Source organism: Anastrepha ludens, chromosome 5 (assembly GCF_028408465.1).
Source record: "Anastrepha ludens isolate Willacy chromosome 5, idAnaLude1.1, whole genome shotgun sequence".
In the NCBI taxonomy this organism is placed as follows: domain Eukaryota; kingdom Metazoa; phylum Arthropoda; class Insecta; order Diptera; family Tephritidae; genus Anastrepha; species Anastrepha ludens.
In genome coordinates, this window is record NC_071501.1 from 54,198,001 (window position 1) to 54,222,161 (window position 24,161).

Sequence of the window (24,161 nt, forward strand, 5' to 3'; positions counted from 1 at the left end):
ACTGTTTGGTGCGGTTTATGATCCGGCGGAGTTATTGGACCTTACTTTTTCGAAAATGAAGCTGGAGCAACAGTTACGGTGAATGGATTGCGCTATCGAGAGATGATTAACGATTATTTATGGCCGGAATTGGATGGTATTGATCTGGACAACATATATTTTCAACAAGACGGCGCTATGTGCCACACAAGCAACGAAACCATTGATTGAATATCAAAATAACATTACTTATTGGAAAACCCTTTGTTTGTACCCCTGATAAGTGTGTCTAACCTCTCGTTGTACCGAGTGCGGTAAGTACCATCTTCAAGTCATACAGGTCCATATATTTTTTTGGAATCTTTCTTTAAAAATAATTTAACTGAGCAGTTTCATTGGATTTCAGCACCCAGACTGTATATAAGTGAAGGTCTTATGACAGTTTTGTATTATATATTCATAGTTTCTGGTTTCTAGTAATCTCGACATCATCAACTTTGTATGCGTGAAATAAGCCTTATTTGCAGCTTGTATTCCGTCTTGTATATTTCGGTACGCTCAGCTCAATTCCAAGGAACCAAAATTCATTGACTATTTCAAAGCTATAGCTGTTGATTTGTAAGTTATGTTTTGCGTTGCGCGCTGCATCTTCCATATATTTGGGTTTTTTTTCGTTGATGAAAAGTGCTACCCTTCTACCAGATGATTCCAGGCGCATGAATGTTTCTTGCAGAGGCTGTTGGTTTCTGGCTATAATGACGATGTTCTTGCAGAGCCTGTTTGTTTTTGTCTATAATGACGATGTCAGGAACAAATTTGTGTAGATTTGCAAAAAATTGTGCCTCCGGGATCTATAATAGCTATAACAGCGTGTAGTACCAGGTTGAAAAGCAGGGATGAAAGCGCACCTCCCTATTTTACACCTGACATCACTACAAAACGGTTGGATTCGCACTTTTGCCGAAGTGTTTGTTAAAATTATGGCAATCAGGCGTACTAGTTTACAAGTTGTGCCTAATAACTTTAAATGATGTTCAATATGTTTTAGATTAAGATTGTAAAACGCTGTGAAACAAGTGTCACCTGAAATAAACTGGGTTAAGATATGGGGGCATAAAAGGATCTGGGCGAAGAGTCACACTACGTAGTGCTACACACGAAGTACCCTTGCCTGCCCCTGTTGGATAACAAAAAAGATAATATATTCGAAATAAATGTGAAAGCCTTTTCTTCAGGTACATTTTCCAAATTGTTCGGTAGGCTAAAATCGACGCTCATGGGTTGACCTAATATACCCACCTCAGACAGAGAACATAGCCTTGGAATTATTATTGCCACGGTAGAGCGAATGAAAGAGTTATATACACGTTTACTTTATATAAATCATCAGAATCTAATAGTGTCTAGCCTTACCTACTTCAGCAGGGGATCATATGTATATTAAAGAGCTTAGACGAGCTTACAAGTAGAACGGAATGTCGTAATACCCTGGTAAATGAATTCGATCATATGAAGAATCCATCAGTTCATTAAGTAGAGGAAAGAGGGACCCCAATACACCAATACCAATACGATCTTTCCGCTAGCAGATGGGATGATGGACAAATTGACCGCAGCGGAAAACATGCGGGTAAGATTTGTAATTTTCCTAAGATGTGGCCACTTCGTTGGAGCTTAACTGTCACGATTTAAAAGGTGAGAGCTTCAACTGTAGTGATACAAGCCATAAAACTTACGAATGTAGAAAGGAAAGGCGGTGAGCTATTTGTTGAAACAATACGCCAGAAATGAAATACACGACAGGGGGTAGCAAATGTCTCGTTTATATGAATGCAGTACAAAAAGTGGTGAAATCAGGAGGTCCTTCCATCTTCATCTAAACCACGGGTTGCTTCTGATTTTAATGCGTGGGTCTTGGAATAGTGGAGCCGAACAAATAATTCCAGAGAAAAGGCTCTTCTATTTAGTTGCACTGCTGTCTCTAGATGTGGCACTATGTAATCGAGTGACAAATTTACATTCAGCAACCCCATCCCATAGTCCATTATTGATTATACACTCAGTTTGTTTTACACATTGATGAGCATTCTTCGCAAGCAGCAATACATCATGGGAATGTCGGAAAGCGGGTAAATAAATATTCTTCTTCTTCTTAATTGCTTATTCTGCGCCATACGTTAGGACGGGTATGATGAGAGTCTTGTAGAGTGTTAGTTTTGTTCGTTGAGAGAGGACTTTACTACTCAATTGCCTACTTAGTCGAAACTAGAACTTGTTGGCAAGGCTGACATTGTTATCGGTGTTAATGCTGGCTCCTAAGTATACGAAGTCCTTTACAACCTCGAAATCATAACTGTCAACAGTGACTTGGGTGCCGATACGCAAGTGCGCCGACTGTTTGTTTGATGACAGGAGGTACTTCGTTTTGTCCTCGTTTTCCACCAGACCCATTCGCTTTGCCTCTTTATCCAGTTTGGAGAAGGCAGAACTAACAGAGCGGTTGTTAAGGCCGATGATGTCGATATCATCGGCATACGCCAACAATTGTACGCTCTTATAAAATATTGTGCCTGAGTGATTAAGTTCTACGGCTCGTACGATCCTCTCCAACATCAGGTTAAAGAAGTCACACGACAGCGAGTCACCCTCTCTGAAACCTCGTTTGGTATCAAACGGCTCGGAGAGGTCCTTCCCAATTCTGACGGCGCTGCTGGTGTTGAGCAACGTGATCTTGCAAAGCCGTATTTTTGCGGGGATACCAAATTCAGACATCGCGGCATACAAGTAACTCCTTTTCGTACTGTCGGATGCAGTTTTGAAGTCGACGAAAAGATGGTGTTTGTCGATTGTCCTTTCATGGGTATTTTCCAAGATTTGGCGTATTGTGAATATTTGGCCGATGGTAGACTTTCCCGGTCTGAAGCCACACTGATAAGGTCCAATTAGTTGGTTGACGGTGGGCTTCAGCCTTTCACCCAATACGCTCGTTAGAACTTATAGGCGATATTTAGAAGACTAATCCCGCGGTAATTAGCACAAATTGCAGGATCGCCCTTTTTATGGAATGGGCAGAGCACACTTAAATTCCAATCGGCAGGCATGCTTTCATCCGACCATATTTTGCATAGGAGCTGATGCATGCACCTTACCAGCTCCTCGTCGTCTGCGGCTTTATTGTTCTTTAGCCGCGTTATCGCTGTTCTCACCTCGTCATGGTCGGGTAGCGGAACATAAATTCCGTCGTCAACGATTGGGGTATCGGGATCTTCACATTCTCTGTGATATGCGCAGCTGTGACTATTGAGTAAGTTCGAGAAGTGTTCCCTCCATAATTTAAGAATGTTCTGGATGTCGGTCACCAGATCGCCGTCTTTGTTCTTATAGGAAAATGCCCCGGTCTTGAAACCTTCTGCAAGCCGCCGAACTTTCTGGTAGAATTGGCCAGCATCTCTAGTTCCTCGCACTCATGTATTTCAGCCTCTTCCTTTCTTAGCTCTCTGTAGCGATCCCACCTGGCTCGCGTTGCGCCCGATCGCAGCGTGGCTCTATAGGCAACATCTTTTCTTTCGGCGGCAGCATGACATTCCTCGTCGTACCAACTGTTTTTTCGGGCTCGCGGGAATTCGATTTCTTCTTCGGCGGCGGTACGTAGAGAACGAGAAATGTTGCTCCATTGCTCGTGCATGCCAGTTTGTTGGGCAGTACTCTCTGAGAGCAGGAGTGAGAGTGGAGTGGCGAATCTTCTGGCTGTCTGTTGTGATTGCAGCTTTTCGATGTCGAACATTCTTTGCGTAGTTAGATGTACGCTTTTCACTGCACAGATGCTGCAACAAGGTAATGATCCGAGTCGATTTTGGGTCCTCGGATCGTACCTACATCTAATACACTAGAAGCGTGTCTTCCATCTATCACAACATTATCGATCTGGTTTCGCGGTTTTCGATCAGGAGACAGCCAGGTAGCTTGGTGTATCGTTTTATGCCGGACCCCGGCGAAGTCGATCAGCCACTGTCCGTTACCGGATATTTCGTTGTGTAGGCTGAATTTTCCGACTGTGGGACCAAAAATTCCCTTCTTGCCCACCCTGACGTTGAAGTCGCCAAGCACGATTTTTATGTCGTGGCGGGGGCAGCGCTCATAGAAGGAATCTTTAGTCGCATCGTCCTTCTCTTCCGTCGGGGCGTGGGCGCAAATTAGCGATATGCTAAAAAAACGGGTTTTGATGCGGATTGTTGCGAGACACTCGTCCACCGGAGTGAACGACAGTACTTGGCAACGAAGTCTCTCTCCCACAACAAATCCGACACCGAATTTGCGCTCCTTTACATGTCAGCTGTAGTAGACGTCGCAAGGTCCTGTGGTTTTCTTGCCTTGCCCCGTCCATCGCATCTCTTGGATGGCAGTGATGTCGGCCTTTACTCTCATGAGGACATCAACCAGCCGGGCAGAGGCACCTTCCACATTAAGGGGCCGGACATTCCAGGTGCATGCCCTCAAATCATAGTCCTTAGTTCGTTTGCAGGAGTCGTCATCAGTGTTGGAAGTTCTCATCCGAGGCTTTGTGTATGTTTTCATTGGGGGAGGTTTTTAAGTGGCGGGTCCCAAACCCAGCGCACAGCCAGCTATCCTGGAATGTTTCGCCTTCTTACTTTAGTTTTCTCCCGAGGTGTTCGGAAGCTAGCCAGAGGATACTTGGGCTAATCCCGGGAGTTGTGAGCTGCGTGAACCATGTGCAGAAGAATCGTCCTAGCCACTCCTAAGTGAATGGCGATCAGTAACTTTCCACACTTGCGTGGACTTCTACATATGGAACCATCCTCCACATACAAACAAATTCATGAATATATATTGTAGTATGCACATATGTATGTATGTACGCTTACCGTACGCTTGTTCAGTGTTTAGGCGGTGACTAATCGACAGGACACTTACTTTACTGAGTTGCGCAGTGCTTTCTGAGCAGGTAAAATCAAAAATTTCGGTGACGTATTTGATATTGGCCGCCGGATTTGAATAGATAGGTGAGTGACTATCATTCCGAATTCGAAGTACGTAAGTTCGAATCTCCGTGAAACAACAAAATTAAGAAAAAGTTTTTTCAAACCTCCGAGTGTATTTCTGCCATGAAAAAGCTCCCCATAAAAAACATCTGCCGTTCGGAAAAATATCGAGACGCACACCATAAATTGGAGGAGCTCGGCCAAACACAGAAAAATTATGTAAGTGCCAATTATGTATATATATGTATATATATATATATATATATATATATATATATTATTTAATAATTTAATATATACACATATATATATATATATATTATATATATATATAAAGGAAGAGAGATGTGTAATATTGTATATATACATATATTTTACCTTAGTCTTCATTTCATGAAATATATAACGTAAAAACTATGAAAAAACAAATCTGACTTATGGTTTATAGTACTCTGTTCCACGTAGGAAAAATTTTTTGGCAAAATCCATCCATCTCCCTATTTCGCCCACTTTTTATATAGAATCGCATCACTGTGCGTCGTTTATTCTTTTTGTATACGATGAAAGACATCGTTGCTTACCTCGACTTATGTATATAACTCGTCGCGATGATTTGCTTTTCCTTTTCATACTTCTTCATACTTCACAAAAATGAATCACACAACATATTTTATAACTTTTGTTCGAAATTAGGACTCTATGTATGTTATTCATTACTTAATGATTGAAGAAGTCACTGACGACAACTGGAAAATGGCTAAGTAACATATGCATACATACATATGTACGTGGCACTGTCGCGAATTTGGTGAAGTGGTATTTTTGCTGTGGCAATTGCGTGTCTTGTGAAATGGTATTGGGCAAGGAAAAGTATTGCCGCAGCGAATGGTGGGTGTTAAGTTGTTGTGTTATTTTGTCTGCATGTACATATATATGTAAGTATGATGCATATGTGCAACAAAATGTATATATAGCCGCACACACGGCACTTTATCACTTGATATGGGCAAGTCGTCCAAAGCTAAATTCCTGAATACAAAATTCATTCATAGGTGCAAACGCAGCGGTCATGATTCTTTTGATTCCCTACAGCACTGAGCAGTCTAAAATACTGTATAGAACAACCAAGTATGATAGAATACAAAATTGCACCTTCCTGAGTTATAACCAAGACTGATAGATTACAAGCATGGTGAAAAGAATTCAGGGGTGTGGCCAACATAGAGCGTAAACCGGCTCTTAGCGATTTTGAAGGAATCAGCTGATTTGCTGACGAAACCGTGGCCCTGATATAGAGGCTCTGTGGGTGATATAGGACAAAAATCAGCACAACATTCACTCATGTCACTTCGTTGCCGTCTAAATAACGACTGATTGGACGAGTGTGTGAAATTAGTGGGCAGAATTCTGTTGCCGAGTAACCGGTGACTTGATAGTCGAAGTTATTGTCACCGTAGCTACGGTGAAAAGACGGCGTTGTTACGAGGCAGCCGAAGTTGCTCGCACATTTTGGTTTTTCACCATAGCAAATGACAATACTTTGTAAATCTATCATCCTTCTCTGAACAACGATTGATTGGTTGAGTTAAAAATACGTGAGAAATGAGCGTGCAGAATTGTGCTGACGAGTCCCTGATGACGTAGTAGTGACGAGTTATCGAGCGATAAAGTGCCGAGTGTGTTCCAATTTATTTCTGCAATGCACAATTTATTTATTTGTTGGTGTGAACAAAATTTTCTACACCTAAAAGCTCCAGACCTGACTTCTCAAAATATGTACTGCTATCAGGACAGACACGTGATGCCTCCTGATGTCTCCCCTTCCATTCTCCCGACCAAGAAGCTCAGGTGAGTCGGGAGACGTCTCTCCGACTTCACAGACGAAGAACTTCAGCTGCCTCGTGAGACCCGCGTAGCTTTGCTCCAACTACTCTCTGGATATTGTAGCAGATTAAACTCGTTCTTATCCAGAAACGACATCGACATACTCGATATACAAGTCCGGCGTGTGAAGAGAAAACCGCACGATACTAACCACCTATTCATGATCTCTTAAACCCACTCACCTAACGCCTCTCTTCCTTTGCACCCAACGTGTCGAAACCGCTTTTCCTGCCATTACATGAGTCAGACGATGACGATCGGTGACTACACTGCATTACCAGGGCCTAGTAAAATTCCACAGCAACAACAACAACTAAAGACAATTTATTTAGACAGAAGGGGTGAAAGTCTCGAAATATTAGAAGCTGCTAAAGTGGCAGTGTAGCTAGCAGCAGAGGCTAATTTTTTATTTTAGACAACGTAAGTGAAAAGGAAGAAACTGCAAAGACGTTAACTTTTAAAGAAAAGATTTTGCAGTGGGGCATTCGGAACAAGCTGTCCCTAAAATGTTTTGAAGAAGTACTACAAATTTTACGAAGTGAAAATTCAGATATTCCACGAAGTACTTAGGCTTTAATTTCAAAGCAGCAGGTTATTATAAAAAAGTTTTTCACTCGGCCGACTATCACAATAAATTACACTTCAATATAAGTGGTATATTAATATCCGTACCTTATTAGAGAAATTCATGTACTCAGTTCATTGGCTCAGCTATGACCAACATTCTTGTGAATAGTAAATACCGAAAAAATTGTTTTTTTTTCTAGTTGAAGCTTACGTGGGGGCAAAGAAGCCAGATGCCATAGAAAGCTACTTAGCAGTATTTTTGGAAAACATGATAAATATGTTGGAAAATCCTAGAGCTGCTGGGAGAAGTGAATAAATTTGAAATACAGTCGAAAAATATGCTGTCGTTTTTCGTTCAAAACTCTCCTGTCATATTTGGTGAAACTGCACCATGATTCACTTATTAAAGGTCTATCTCCTCCATATACTGTCCACCTAGACACATAATAAACTCGGATCAATATGACAAATACATAAAGACGCTTAACAATAGATTTATTGCAGCTGGAGATCTCAATGCAAAACACATTGATTGGGGCTCAAGACTCACCAACAAAAAGGGGCATATTCTTATTAACGCAATTAACAAAAACAATTGCAGATTTATAAGTACCGGAGAACCTACCTATTGGCCAACTGACGTAAAGAAAATTCCAGACTTGATCGATTTCTGCATAACCAAAAACATAAGCCATAACCAATTGACAATTCAGTTGTGCTATGAACTTTCTTCTGACCACTCGCCGATATTACTTGAATATGTAAGTCATATAAAATCTATAGATACATCTTTTCGCATACTTAATGACAGAACCAACTGGGAAAAATTCCGCCACCATATTGACGATCAACTTATACCAAATGTGATATTAAAAACGCAACTTGACATTGAACATGCCATTATCCATTTTAATGACGTAGTACTAGAAGCAGGGATCAGATCGGCTCCAAAGCAAGCAAATAGAACAAATACACCAACAACTGACATTACTATTAAAAAGCAAATTATAGAAAAAAGAAAGTTAAGAAAAAGATGGCAAAAAACTAGATCACCTGACGACAAGAGAAAACTAAACTTAGCTACAAAAATTCTTAAGGATAACTTAAATAAGAGAAATAACAAAGAAATCGAAAACTATTTGAAGAATCTGACTCCCTATCAAGATACAAACTACTCTTTATGGAAATGTACTAAAAAATTAAAAAATCAAATAAAACATCAACCACCATTAAAAAAAGATGACAATTCATGGGCTGTTACAAAAGAGGAAAAAGCGAAAACATTGGCAAATTACTTCGAAAAAGTTCTATCAAATGACGAAGAAAAGAAAATCAACAACCAAAACAACTTCCACTATGATTTTACAAAAATAAAAAGGACGAATACACACGAAATAATAGCTTGCATCAAAAAAGGAATAAAACATAAAAAAGCTCCCGGATATGACATGATAACAGGAAAAGCATTAGCGGAGCTACCAACCAAGGCATATGTATACTTGCGAAACGTTTTTAATGCAATGTTTCGCTTACAATACTTTCCGAAGCTCTGGAAAGTGGCAGAGATTATTGCATTGCCAAAACCGGGTAAAGATCCAACTACCGTGTCATCATATAGACCAATAAGCTTATTACCGACAATATCTAAAATTGCTGAAAAATTACTGCATGGTCGGATAAGCCAACTTCTAGACCAAAAACGTATAATACCGGATCATCAATTTGGATTTAGAAAAAAACATTCGACTATTCAACAGATCCATAGGATTACAAATAAAATTCAATCAGACCTTGAAAACAATCGATACTGTGCCGCAGTATTTTTGGACGTAGCTAAAGCGTTTGACAAAGTGTGGCATGAAGGCTTACTCCACAAAATAAAAAGAATGCTACCTTTTGACTACTATCTCATCATAAAAAGCTATCTAACCGGCCGAAGCTTCTACATTAAATATGACAATCAATGTTCAGATATTCATCAAATAACTGCTGGAGTTCCGCAAGGAAGCGTTCTTGGCCCTCTACTATATGTTTTATTCACCGCAGATATACCACCTCCTGATGAAACTAATTCTTCAATTGCTACGTTCGCAGACGATACAATACTATTAGCATCAGACAAAAGCTTAATTATCGCTACTGAAAAACTGCAGCGATATACAAACGCAGTTAAGGAATGGTTTGATAACTGGTGCCTAAAAATAAATGAAGACAAAACCGTACAGGTTATATTTACTAACAAAACAAAATTTACCGCAGTTCCAATTAAAATAAATGATAAAGCAATTACAATAGAATCAACTACTAAATATCTGGGAATTCACTTGGACTCCAAACTAAATTGGAGTCACCACATAAAGCAAAAGGTCAAACAAATAAAAGAAAAACTTCGACAACTTCATTGGTTAGTCTGCTCCAAATCCAGACTCACTATACAGAACAAGCTGTTAGTGTACAAAACTATGATTAAACCAATCTGGCTATATGGATTACAGGTGTGGGGAACGGCTAAAAAAACTCATATAGAAAAAATCCAACGACAGCAATCAAAGATTCTTCGAATTTTGACCATGTCTGACAGGTACACAAAAAATGATGACATCCACAGGACTTTTAATATAGCAAGAGTAGACGAAGAAATCAAAAAAATAACAACAAGGCACTTTGAAAAAATACACACACACAGTAATGCAGAAATCAACAAACTTCTTGAAAGGGAAAGAAACGGGAAAAGGCGTTTAAAGAGAACCCGACCAAGCGACCTAGTATGATAAATGCTAAAAAACCATAAATATGTAAAAAAAAAAAAATAAAAATAATTAAAAATAGTTGTAAAATGTAATCATGTAAAGTGAAACTTGTATTGTATTATTGTATATTATTTAATCGCTATTATTTCGTTTATTTTAATTTTATCGCTTTTTGACACTGGCCATTAAGCGATGTATATAAATCCTGACCAAATTGTTAAACAACGTACTTAATGTCAAAGGACAGATGTATAAAATAAATGGGGAATAAAAAAAAAAAAAAAAAAAATTTTTTACGCTAAATAAATTATGGTAAAATAAATAAAGTTAAAAATGTTTTTCCAGTTCCTTGAATGCTCCAGTTTTTATTATATTTTCGCCCAAAATTAATATTAACATAATACACTTACAACCACAACAGTACAACAGAAACGCTCATAAGCGGCTGTGTATTTGTTATTGTTTTTCCCATTCAGGCATTTCGTATGAGAGGAAACCATTACTCACATAAAATATCATAACTCAGGAACGGCTGCACCGATTTCAATCAAACTTCACACAAACTACCTCCTTAAAGATAGAAAAGAACTCTAAAATTTTTGTGTCAATTGGTTCGGCGGTTCTTGAGTTATAAGATTACCAAGGAAATGTAATGTATAACGACAACTTGAAATAACCCAGAATCAGCAGTGTGGTTAGGAATTTCAGCTGATATAAGGCTATCGATTTGATCCGGAGTTATTTTATGTACCAGCCAAATAAGTATATGTGCGTGCGGCAATCCCCTTTTCTGCCATTCGATGGAGTTCATATGGCAACGCACCTCCCCAAATACATATAATTTCACAATTAAATCCATAATTGCTTTACATTTTTGCCGAAATGGATACTCATGTGGTTCAAACACATCTTAGGGTTATCCAGGTCCACGTTTTGGTCTATATCTCGAGACCCTAGTTACGGAGGGGCATTAAAAATACTCTATACTATAGAATCATCAGCAGCTTCCATTTGCTACCCATATTGTACAAACACATCCTAGGGTTACCCGGATCCACGTTTTGGATTATATCTCGAGACCCTAGTCACGGAATGGTATGAAAAATACTCTATACTATAGAAATCATCAACAGCTCCCATTTGCTACCCATATTGTACGAACACATCCTTAAGTTATCGGGGTCCACATTTTGGGCGATATCTCGAGACCCTAGTCACGGAGCGGCATCAAAAATACTCTATACTATAGAATCATCAACAGCTTCCATTTGCTACCCATATTGTACAAACACATCCTAGGGTTACCCGGGTTCACGTTTTGGCCTATTTCTCGAGACCCTGGTATCCGATTCTTAAAATTTTAAAACACAAACCATCTACTGAATTGTCCAAACAAAGCCTAAAAATTTGGTTTGGATAGGTGAGCCCGTTCTTGAATTATAAGATTACCAAGGAAATGTAACTTCTTTTTATATATATAGATATATTGTTAAATTTTTATATGCATTTTTGAATTTCTGTTAGACACCTTAATATAAACACTAATAAGTAAATACTAATAACCGCCACTTTTAAAGTATTAGACGTGTAATTTTTGCCAGCTAGACGTCCCGATTTTCAATGAGATACTTACGCTACTGTGAAAGTAAAATTGCTTTCAACTTCATACAAATTTTCAGCAGTCTAAAACGTGTGCACGTATATGTATACATTAAGTAAATGCACGTACCTATGTAGGCATGCTGAGGCACAGGAAATAATATTGAAAATCCTTGCGTGCGCAATTTATTTGTTCATTTATGTATGTACATATATATGTTACTCATACATATCCGATGATAGAGACTTCATTGCCATTTAAATTAGGCCAGTAGGTTTACCGAGACAGCACCTGACTTACCTATAAAAGCAGCACCTGATTTGCCCATATAAACACAATTCCTTATGTGTTTCCATTCCAAGCAGTTTACAGTGCATATACATTTGCTTTAAAAGCACTCGAACAGTATATATGCAAGTGTATATATATGTATACGCGGGAGTACTTTGTATTCAATTGCCATATTATATGCATATAACTAAGTATTTCCATGAATAAATAATATATGTGCCTAATATGTATAGATATACATATAGTATATGTGAAGGATTCACACATACAATTGGATCCTTTCTTTTATGTGGTATATGTTGCAAAACCTGCGCTGTAAAAAAACTAACATCCAAAACACACTGCAATGAATAACACCGAGAAGGTAAATAATCACACCCACAATGTCATCCTGCAACATGGTTTATATTTAATCATTCTTTTTATATAACGAATTTGGCACTAGTTCGGCAATGAATTCGGCGAGAGTATCGCAAATCCACATTCGCTCTGTTGTTGCTTAGAAAAATGAAGTGTTGCCAACTAATTGTAATTTGTAAAACTGAAAGTGAGAGTTTTAAATTTTGGCGGTTTACTTGCCAAGGTCTGTATATCTCACATCCCAAGTTTTTTTGCTTACCATGCAAGTAGAAACTGCTTTCTTGTTTATCCGAGATTTCAGTAAGAACTTTGCTGTCGATTTTTAAGTAACTTACAGTTGGGTACGAATCATCAAATGATGGATGCAATTTTTTCTAATAGCGGTCGCCCCTCGGCAGACAATTTTTTCATGGTTAAAAGGCTTCTTTTAAAAATCCATCTGGTGCCTCCATTTGTGGCAAAACAACCAGTCGCGCATTGCAAATAGGAAGAGGACCTCGGCCAAACACTTAACAAAGGAAATAAGCTCCAATTATTATTATTATATTATTATTATTATTACTATTGCAGTTGGGCTAGAGACTTAAAACTTTAAATATGGCTCAAACCCCGGCTGCAATTCATTATTTAGCGGTTTGTTTCAGGTTTCATCCAGTTTTATAAAAGATATAGACTATTCCAATTCCACACTTATTAATTATATGTAGTTATAGTTAAAGCAATATATGTAGCTCTAGTTAATCAGCTGATATGTGATGAGGTTTGTAATTGGTATGGAAATAGGGTGGTAATTTTTAGCGGTACTGCTTGATTTGATGAAAAACAATTTTCATTTTGTTTGATAATTTCTTCTGCCGCCATCGGATGGTGTTCTGTTTAATACAGGTATCACTATTACTGCGTCTTGAAATATGCAGCAAAAACTAAATTCTAAACACTTTAATCATGCTAACTGTGAATGCTCATTTGAATGCATATCTTTGAATTATATTAAACTTTTTTTATTCAAAATACGGGTCTTAAAATTAAATGTGAAAAATTACCCCATTTAAATGTCCATCACGATCACGTCTACAGGTAAAATCCACCAACAGTCGATTCATGAATGCAAAGTTGTTGGAAACGCCGAGATATCGACGATGAAGGTTGTTCAGCAATACTTTCTCGCTAAGACAACAATGAATGTTCAGTTTTTAGTCTGCAAGCTCTTTTTCTATCCTCGCCAGAAACAGTTTTTTGAAATTTGGTCACCAACCTTTGAATTGTCGCCTCATTCGGATGATTATTTCCACCAAAAAAATTACGAATTTCGCGATATGTTGTTCTTAAAGATCGACCATTTTCATAAGAGGCCGCAATAACTTTAACGCGTTGTTCTATTGTGTAAAACTGTCTACCTGACAAATGCCAAGATGACATAAAAACAGCTTCCGTCTAGGAACTATTTACTATTGACAGCTAGGCGCCACTTTTGAAATACCCTTTATTTATATAACAGTACATAATTGTTATGTATGGTATATGTGGTTGATATGATTGGCGAGCAACCGCTATTAGAAAAATCTTCATCATTTGATGTTTCATGTCTAGAGTGGGTTTCGCACCAGAGGTCGAACCAGGTCGTGGCCTACTGATTGCAAGTAGTGGAGTTTAAAACTAATTATGTATATAAAACAACAAATGCGATCGATTCTCATCAAGTAACTATAAACATTAGAGTGTTTTTATGTTATAAAAGATTGCCATAAGAATAATCTGTCATTCGAACACGATATAAAACTGTAAAACGTTGAATTTGTATTACAATTAGCCGTTAAATTTGGATTTGCACTAGTTAACAATTACAACTTTCTTCTTGTATCAGTTAAAGTACATTGAAATGTGTCTTTGATAACAGAAAACTGACGTAAAAAATACTTTGTTCTTATGGATTTCTAACTGAAATTAACTTGTTTCGGTGTGGCTTTCCGAACTTTGAAATCGTTAATTTATTCTAGTTTAATTTATTTATTACTTATTTTAATTTGCATTCTATTGTAAGGTTGTATGTAAATTGGCGAATGGAAAAATTAGAAAATACTATTAAATAAAGTGGCAACTGTGCCTCAGAGACTTGCGCTCTTTGTGCTTTACGATTTGCTCTTCGTTCCTTCATTAATGCTATGTTCTTCCTGAATACCACAACACAAAGGACTAGCAGCTCAGTCTGGTTTTAGTTGTGCGTGTTTCTTGTTGTGTTACTGCCTGAAGATCCTGGTTTTGCTTGTGAATTATTATTTTTTAACAGGAGGAATGTACACCAGTTAATGTAATTAAAAAGAAAATTTCGCAATTAATTGAAGAACCAAACGAGTTAAAAAAAATTGTGATGTCCAATGTAGGAAGAAGTAAATACTCATATCTATATACTTCTATCCAAAATATGTACATGTATATAAGTATATGTATACACATATATAATGTATTGTATGAATTCGCCAATGAGTTCAATTTGGAATGATGCAATAAAGATATGTGAAAAATTCAAATATGATTTCAAAAATGGCGTATAAACTACGATATTCCAATACACATAAAGTGTGATAATCAGTGCTTCTGTGAAACTACAAAAACCACTAGATGACTTTTTAATTGCTAAAGTCGCAAGTTATCAGCAAGCTGTTACAACATATGAATTTATAGATTGTCAATATTAATCATACTTTCAAGTATGAATTTGTTTTCATTGGCTATTATTAATGCAAAATTAGATCATGTGCTTAGTGACATGGTTTTTAGCAGTAGTAGAAAAATTACTTTGTCGAGAGTCAACATAGCGAAAATACATAAAACAAAACAAATGAAAAATGCGAAAGGGTATCGGTATGTCGTATATAATTCAGGCAGGATGTATGCCCAGCTTATTATTTCGTGTTTTTGTATGGCAGGCGGAACATTGAACGTGAGACTTCTTTGTCCAAACCATACTGCCCAAATTTTTCTTTGATCGAAGGAATAATTTATTTTCCTTATGAGGTTCATCTTAGTTTCAACGCACCTCATCAACATATATATATTTTGTTACGTGCATATATTTATTAGAGATATGTCCAAGTTATATAGTATTTTCTTTGAAAACATATTATTCAATTGAAACACAAGAAGTATATGCACCTGTAAAAGAAGAAGAAGAAATTAAGAACATTTATATTTTTCAAGTCTTTCAATATAAGAATCTTAAATGAAAAGGGAGACCAATCCATTTGCTTTTAAAGTACCGAGTGAATTATTTCCGGGCAACAGTTTTGTTATAATAATGAACAGGACTTTACAGTAACAGACATTTTATTCCGTGAATGTTATTATGCATATATTATATTATATGTATGCTCATAGATAATAACGATAAACGATTTGACTTAATAATCACTTGTTATATTTTTTTCTTTTGTAATTATACTTTCATGTTGGCAACATTGAAATTGTTTTATATTTTTTTCTTTTGTGATTTTCAAATATTATATTTTTAGCTGTTTATATGAGCCATTCTAATATTTCTAAGTCATTTCGTAAAAATATTTACTTGTATTTTTTGTTTTTTCTCACACTTTCCCAGTGAGTTTTGGTTATTATTCCATAGTTTTTTATTTATTTGTTTTTTATTATCACTCACAGAATAAAACTTGGCACAAATAAAACCATACATTTATATTTTAGTATTCAGAGAAACCTACCCAACTATTTCAATAAAATCTTAAAGGCTAAATTTTTTAAAGAATGTGTTGGCGTGCGACCTGTTATGGTTAAATATTTTGACAAGATAATACCGAAATTCTACGCCCCATTAAGTACTTCACATTTAAAGGTTTATCAAAGAATTATATTGTATTACTAATGCATATATTGCTAAGTAGAACTTTGACTATGCCCGGAAGGTGAACTCATTTACTGACGTCATAGGGGTACATATTGCTATTTCGGAGTGATCTCTGTTTATTGATAAATTATAAATTAATTATTTGTTTTGGTTCTTACCTAGAAACAACATGCGTACATACATACAAATCAAGGTAAACTTCTTCTTATTGTAGTAAATTTCGTATGAATCCGACATTATTGAATTACATCGTGTACTTATTTTAGTCCTCCACAAATGTATGTTGGCCGCCGCAGCTGAATGGGTTGATCCGTAACTATCATTCGCAACTGCGTAAGTTTGAATATTCGTACATGAAACACTAAAATGATAGAATGGCCAACCTCCGGGTGTATTTCTGCCACGAAAAAGCTCCTCACAAAAAACGATCTGCCATTCGAAGTTAGCTTAAAACCGGAGGTCCTTTCATCTATGAAACAACAGCAAGACGTACGCCATAAATTGGAGGAGGAGCTCGGCCAGACACACTGAAAGGATGTAAGCGCCAGTTATATATTGTATATGTATGTATTTGTTTTCGATATACATAAACTCAACTGAACAAGTTTTCAAAACCATACAACTAAGCGGCCAAAGCTAAAACCCACCCTGAAATTTTGGATTATGATTGAGAACTTGTGGAGATTGTAAACATGAATTTACACATGGAAAACATAAAACCAATGACGCTCTGTTTGAAGCCAAAATCCGAGAAAGGTTTTCAGAATAATATTCTCCTTTAATTTCAATTTTTTTCATTTCATTTTCCACAAGTTTTTGTTTGTCAATATTCAAGGTAAAAAATGTAAGGACATAGTATAATTCTTTAACGTCGTCTTCATAAGAAATTTATTGATAGAGTAGTTTTTAAGTTTTAATGAACACTGTATATCAACGCAGGTGAATCCATTTTTTGTACAACGTTAGCTTATTTCAAACCCACAGATTTACATATATAAATTAACTAGCTAGCCCGTTGTACTCTTTTCCCCACTAGATTTCTTAACTTTCAGCTTCGATGACATTATTCATCATCTTTTCCACCGAAAGTCTTGAGCAGTTGCAAGACCTGGGTGGATTGATGTTTCGGAGAAGAATGATAGACACATCAAGTTTCAATGTTAAAATGTGCGCCGTGAGTACACTCGATAGTATTCAAGAACTTTGTTGGGTAATTGTAATGTTCAACTTCGTCTTGATTCCTCACAACATCGGTGGACTTAGATGTTGTTGTAAAAGCATACAAATTCCTCATAAATATTTGCGAAATGCAACAGTCCTTGGTGGTCACAGTAATGTAGAACCGATTTTCCTTGGAACGACTTATACGATGCTATTCACCTGTTATTCAGTTTTGAGTGCTGAAATTTATTTCAATGACCTCGTCGTCCGTAGCTGCTTATATAGCACGTGCACTGAGACACTGATTTTGTAATTCCGCGCGATATTTGGAGAAGCTTTTTGAATCAATTTGACTTTGGGCGATACCATCTTACTGAAGTTTTTAGTGCAGTTTCGGATAGTCAATTTCGTCATAGTACTAACGATTTAAGAAATGTGTCGAGTTCATTAGTAGATGTTGAACGTGGTACTGCTGGCAGAGTTTTTCGAAAATCTGCAGGCAACGAAATGAATGCTCCAGCGGAAGGATTTCTCATTCCACTCAAATCTTTGACTGTATGATGAAACTCTTCAAATTGGTTTTTGTGAGAAATGTGCGTATTCCAGAATTTTTGGGGATATTGTACGTCTAAATTAATTTTGTTTTTAATTTTATGAATATGATATTAGTTGCTATTCTTAGTTGTAAATACTATGTGAAGTCAATAAATTCTGTTTTCTTCTCAAGAATAAAAAGCTTTATTTTACACATATTTAAAATATGATAGAAGTTCAATGCTATATATATTAATTGTCAATAAAGTAGAATGTACGGCTCAATTATCTATATAAATCGGATATACTATTTTGGAGTTAAAAGATGAACCCGCATAAGTAGTTTATTAGTATCATGTTATTGAAAAAGCCATTATTTTGGTTGGGCAGCACGTATTCAAATGTCGAACTCTGAGCTCGATCCAAGTATCTGCCTCTATTTTTATTTTAGTGAGTACTACGCATTGTTATGGAGGTAGAAGAGCGCTTTATTATACTCGCTATTTTAATTCTGTATCAATGTTATCTCAAGTATCGCATGTATTTGCTGTGGTTGAGCAGTATTCGATGGGTCATCCAAAAATTTTGCTATCATGTCACCGTAACAGTGTTACCCAAGATTCACACCACTCGTTGTGGGTGCATCGCTTCTTCTTGAATAGCATGTGTGCATATTTTCAGTACGCCAAATGCGGCAGTTGTGCTTGTTAACATATTTATCAGCTATCCAGCGTTATGGTAAATTCGACTTTGTTTTTTGAACTTTAGCACAGCTATGATATCTGTTGCAAAAAGGTATACAGTTTGGAAACATGAATTGTACTTGCTAATGTTTAGCAAAAAATGTTCGGGCTGGCTTTTGTCTTCTGATACCAACGTAGATAATGGTTCGGGTAGTAATGCGATTCATGAAATTTCGCTTTTCTACCTGTGCGGAGAACATTCCTGGAGTTTCATTATTGAATTGCAATGCAAGGCGAAATTTACATAAGTTGCCAATTTTTAAAATAGCAACAAGATTCAAACCAGAGTACATTACTTTCTCGATTGGTTCCCAATCCCGCTCTCCGCATATCAGTTGTTTCATTAGAGGGGGCGTGAATAGGCTTACTCGATCGGGCCCTTAATTTTATTCCTGTTGCCGTCCTATTTTATTCGAACGGGCTTGAGCAGTGCGTAATCGAACAGCTTCTATTCCACCTCCCCGCCGTTGCTCGTCTGCTTTTGAAGCTTAAATTAGTAGACATCGTCAATTGTTATAGTTCAATATATAGTTACATTGTTAACTTTCTATAACCGTTTTAACTCAAAACTCAATACATTCATAATTCTTGGAATAACGAAATTTTCCATTTGGGTGTAGTGTATAAATGCCATTCCTGAGCTTCACAAATTTATGTAAACTTTTCTGAGGGAAGTAGTCTGGTCAAATACTCATTTTTTATAGATATTTTTAAGGATTTTTTTTAAGAAAACAAAATGCGATCGTTTTGATTTTATATATTGTTATTATTGACATATACATATTGCTTTGAAGCAGAGTGGCACCAAAGTAAGCGTCTTTAAAAAAGAGGTGGCTTGTCAACAGGATTTTGGCTCTTCAGAACATCTGAAACGAAAAAGTTAAACTGATTATTATTCTTTAGGCTTGCCATTCAGGCATGTGTGACAATGGGACAATTTTTTTGAAAAATAACAAAATGGCGGACTTTTGAAATAAAGGTATCTCTTTTCTTTTAAGATACTAAAACTATCGGGTGTAAAAAGGGAAATGAGGAAATATGGGCAAATGTAATTTGTACCAACATACAACCATCCTGCTAAAATTCAATTATAACTGGGTTACAGTTGTATACAATTTGGTTGATATTAAGTTTTAACATTTCAAATTTCATGATTTTTATCAAAACGTTACTTCATGTTCTAAAAATAGCCTTATTTGTATATACTGGGTGGAGTTGAAAAACTATGTAGGAATAAGATTGCACTTAAGTTAAAAAGTTGCGGTTAAAAGTTAAATGACCTATTTTGATGAGATCTGTTATTACATATTATTACGAGAACGGAGCTCCTCCTCCTATTTGTGACGTGCGTCTTGATATTGTACCACAAATGGCCCTACAGTTTTAAGCCGACTCCGAATGACAGATATTTTTAATGAGGAGCTTTTTCATGGCAAAAATACACTCGGAAGTTTACCGAGGGGCGACACTTTTCCATTTTTAGGGGATTCACAAAGATTCAAACCTACGTTCTCCGAATTCCGAATGGTAGTCACGCACCAACCCATTCGGCTACGGCGGTCTTTTATATACATACGTACATATATCAAATTTTATTTATTTCTCCTTTTCAACCAAAATGCGTCAGAGACATCTTTCAACATGTCGGTCCGAGCCTTTTGAAGAATGATTCAACTATAAAATATTCTGTAAGTTGTGACACTTTAATCTAATAGGCCTTAATCTACGCCTTCATTTGAAAGTAGGGAGATAGGGGTATAAGTTAGGTTAGGTTCGCCAGCTTGCTTGTCTAAGATAAGACCCTCAGTTGCTCTAAGGCTCATTGGGTAAGACTCTTGCATTTGATTTCCATCCCCTATCTAAGTTGCTTAAACCACTTAGATCTTTTCAAGAAGGTAACTAGTCACTCCAGTGAGACATTTTTCAAATCTCCCAGGCCTTCAAAGAAATAATATCTAAGATATTTGGCAGGGATATTTTGAAGTGTAGGACATTCACAGAGGAGGTGTTGTACCGATTCTATTTCTTCTTCATCTCCACAGCTCCTGCAGAAGTCATTGTTAGGTACACCCATTTTACTGGATAGCGCAGTGACCCGTTATAACACATGTGAGGACAGTGATAGTTGATCTGTTGAATCCAAGCAGACATTGTGTTCTTTTAAGATTCAGTTGTAGCCAGAGCGTTTTAGAGACGCTGCAGTTAGTAGTCAGAGACCACCTTTTATTAGTTTCCGCGATTACGCTCACGCCAATCGCTGTGTATTGTTCGTTTAAAGCAAAGTTTATGTCTTATACTACACGCTGAAGGTCAACCTCAGAGCCTTTTCTTGCTCACTTATCCGCTCTTTCATTTCCCTCCAGTTCAGAGTGGCCGGGAACCCAACAAAGTGTGATGATGTGTTGCTACATAAGCGTGAGCGACCTCCTGCATTCTTTAACATATCTTGAATTTATGCGCGTTGAGACCAGTGCTTTGATCGCTGCTTGACTATCAACAAAAATTGTAGAGCGTGCTGGAGGTTAGTCTTATCGTTTTGCTGTATTCAGCTTTGTTTATAGCGTATATTTTAGCTTGGAAGACGCTACATCAGTTTGGGATTGTAAAGAGCAATTTAATTGTTTGAGATTGTTTCGAGTATACTCCCGATCTAGTACCAGATAGTATGTTCTCGATGAGTCTTGCAAATGTTCTACAGATAGAACTGATGCATGATCGTGCGTGTTTTATTTTAGCATGCCTGCTGCTCTAATCCTAAAAGCATATTTGGCCGCTATCCCTTCAACAAATGTATCAATGGGTGCAATATGCAGGATCACTTTTAACGCAGCCTGAGGCGTTGTTGTTGTTCTGGCGTTAAATGACTCATGATGACTTACCAAACCTTACTGAACAGAAATGTCAACAGTTTGCCATTATCAGTTGCCAACCGCAGTTATCGATATTGCTAGTTCCCATATAGCCGTTATAAAACGTTTGATGCCCTGTGTAATGAAAAAAAGTTGAATCATACTGAAAGTAATATTGTATGGCTTGATAAATGAAAAATATTAATTAATTTTGAAATCATTTGAATTTATTAGAGTACATACTACATATTCAAATACTCGGGATCTGAAAATCAAATGTCAAAATATTTTCTGTGAAATAATTAATTTTTGATTACTATTTAACACTTCTTTCATAAAATACATACCAACATTTAAAAAGAAGCATTATTATTGTTATTAAAAGAGCGGCCGCCGTAGCCGAATTAATTGGTGTTTGACTACCATTTGGAAGTGCGCAGGTTTGAATCTGCGGGCATGAAACACCAAATAACAGAAAAAGAAAAAAGTTTTTTCTAATAGCAGCCGTCCTTCGGAAGCCAATGGCAAACCTTCGACTACCTTTCGGGGTCGGCTTAAAACCTGATGTCCCTCCTTTTGTGGAACAGGATCAAGATGTACACCCAAAAAGGGTGCAAGCGCCAATTATATATAAACATATATTTAAGGAAGGCGACTTGTTAAGGAGGAGTGAGAAAGCCGCTTATTTGCAGAACCTTTAATAACTGAAACATGTACAACAAATATTTTCTTTTAATTTTCAAATTCATTAATCAGCTGCTGAGCAATACATTAATGAGCCTATTTTTGGGAATGGACCATTTTGTAGCATAGTAAATAATGGCGGAATTCATAAATTTGACAGTTATTTCGAGCTTTTTGTATAATACATAAATGGTCACGGTCATTTTAATTTTTTATCTCTTCGTTATTTTTATACTCGTAAATTAAATTGGATTTATGGAATCTATTAGAACTTTGCTCTTCTGATTGGTCGCAAAATTGTTGTTATTATGTATTGTAAATAAATATTTTTGTGGGTAAAATATTATATGTAAATTTTTAATTAAAATACATTTTTTTTGGTAAAATTTTCAACAATTTGCAACTTTTACATTTTTTAAACATCAAATGTATTTAAATACTGACGCTACTCTATTTATTAAAAACATAAGTAGTAAAGCTAGCTTATTTTTTTGGGGAAAATGTGGGGAAAAAATAAGATTTTCCATTTTATTCGGAAAAAATACAAAATGTATGGAGGTATTATTTGAGGATCGAAACTTTTTGGCCAATGGCTCATTGTCACCATCGTCCGAATATGATATAATAACGTCGCAGCCATTTTACATAAAAGATGATTATATGTAAATTTTTAATTAAAATAAATTTTTTTTGGTAAAATTTTCAACAATTTGCAACTTTTACATTTTTTAAACATCAAATGTATTTAAATACTGACGCTACTCTATTTATTAAAAACATAAGTAGTAAAGCTAGCTTATTTTTTTGGGGAAAATGTGGGGAAAAAATAAGATTTTCCATTTTATTCGGAAAAAATACAAAATGTATGGAGGTATTATTTGAGGATCGAAACTTTTTGGCCAATGGCTCATTGTCACCATCGTCCGAATATGATATAATAACGTCGCAGCCATTTTACATAAAAGATGACTCCTTCCTGGGATTTTACTCTAGGATAGGTGTACCTGTAGAAAATAACGACGGTTAACTTAAAATTGTCGCACGTTGTTATTGATTTAGTATTGCGTAAAAGACTTCGAGCACTAATCTTGAAAATGTAATAACTCAAAAACAAAAAACAATCTGAATAAATAAACCTTCATAAAGCATTTAAATAAAATAAGCGGTGTTTCCGCATTATAAAGCGCAAAATATGAGCTTATGAGCTTTCATAAAGTAAAAATAATAATATGATACAAATAAGAAGCGTATCTTGAAGTATTACCAGCTAATACGCTTCAATAATTGAATAAAAAACAATCAAATAGAAACATATTAAAAGAAAACTATAATGTTTTTGTTAATTTTTTATCTTTCCGCAAGCAGTTACACCGTTTGATCTTACCATTTGGGGCATAAATGAACAATTTATTCGGAGTACCATTTGAATTTGAATACGAATTGGCGCACATAAAAAGTATACTTGGTTAGACAAGAATCATATTTTTTACAAATAATACAATGAAAGTAGGTGCAGAACAAAACGAATGAGCCTTCTGTTGCTGTTGTTTTGCCTTTTATATGCTAACGGAAACAAGAAGAAAAAGGATGACTGTATGATTGTACCGATCGGTGTATAAAAAAGTTTCGCGCATCTACACCATAATATAAAAGCTGTGTTGGTGAGTTATTAAAAACGCATACATCTATAAACAGAAATGCACGGATTCATCTAAAACTCGGTTTTTACATTTAAAAATAAAGAAATAAGAAGAAATTTTTGGAATTGAGAAGAAGGTAAATCAAATTTGAAAATTATCTTACCTTCTAACTAACATATATATATTACATGCAGTCCCCCGGCCCTAACTTCAGTTAGCAAAATAGTTGGACCTTGGAGCAATTATGTATTCCTGTTCTACAT

The 24,161-nt window shown here is 36.3% G+C and overlaps 1 protein-coding gene across 3 annotated transcripts in view; it reads left to right on the top strand.

The window, feature by feature from the left end:
- The first annotated feature begins 14,623 nt into the window (after positions 1-14,623).
- LOC128865043 (uncharacterized) overlaps positions 14,624-24,161 on the top strand; it is a 149,746-nt gene continuing 140,208 nt past the window's right edge. The window contains exon 1 of one of the 3 annotated variants that reach the window (XM_054104936.1): positions 14,624-14,818. The gene's annotated coding sequence lies outside the window, so the exon portion shown is untranslated. The remainder of the gene's footprint in view (positions 14,819-24,161) is intronic. The other 2 variants (XM_054104938.1, XM_054104937.1) reach the window with 2 other exon arrangements.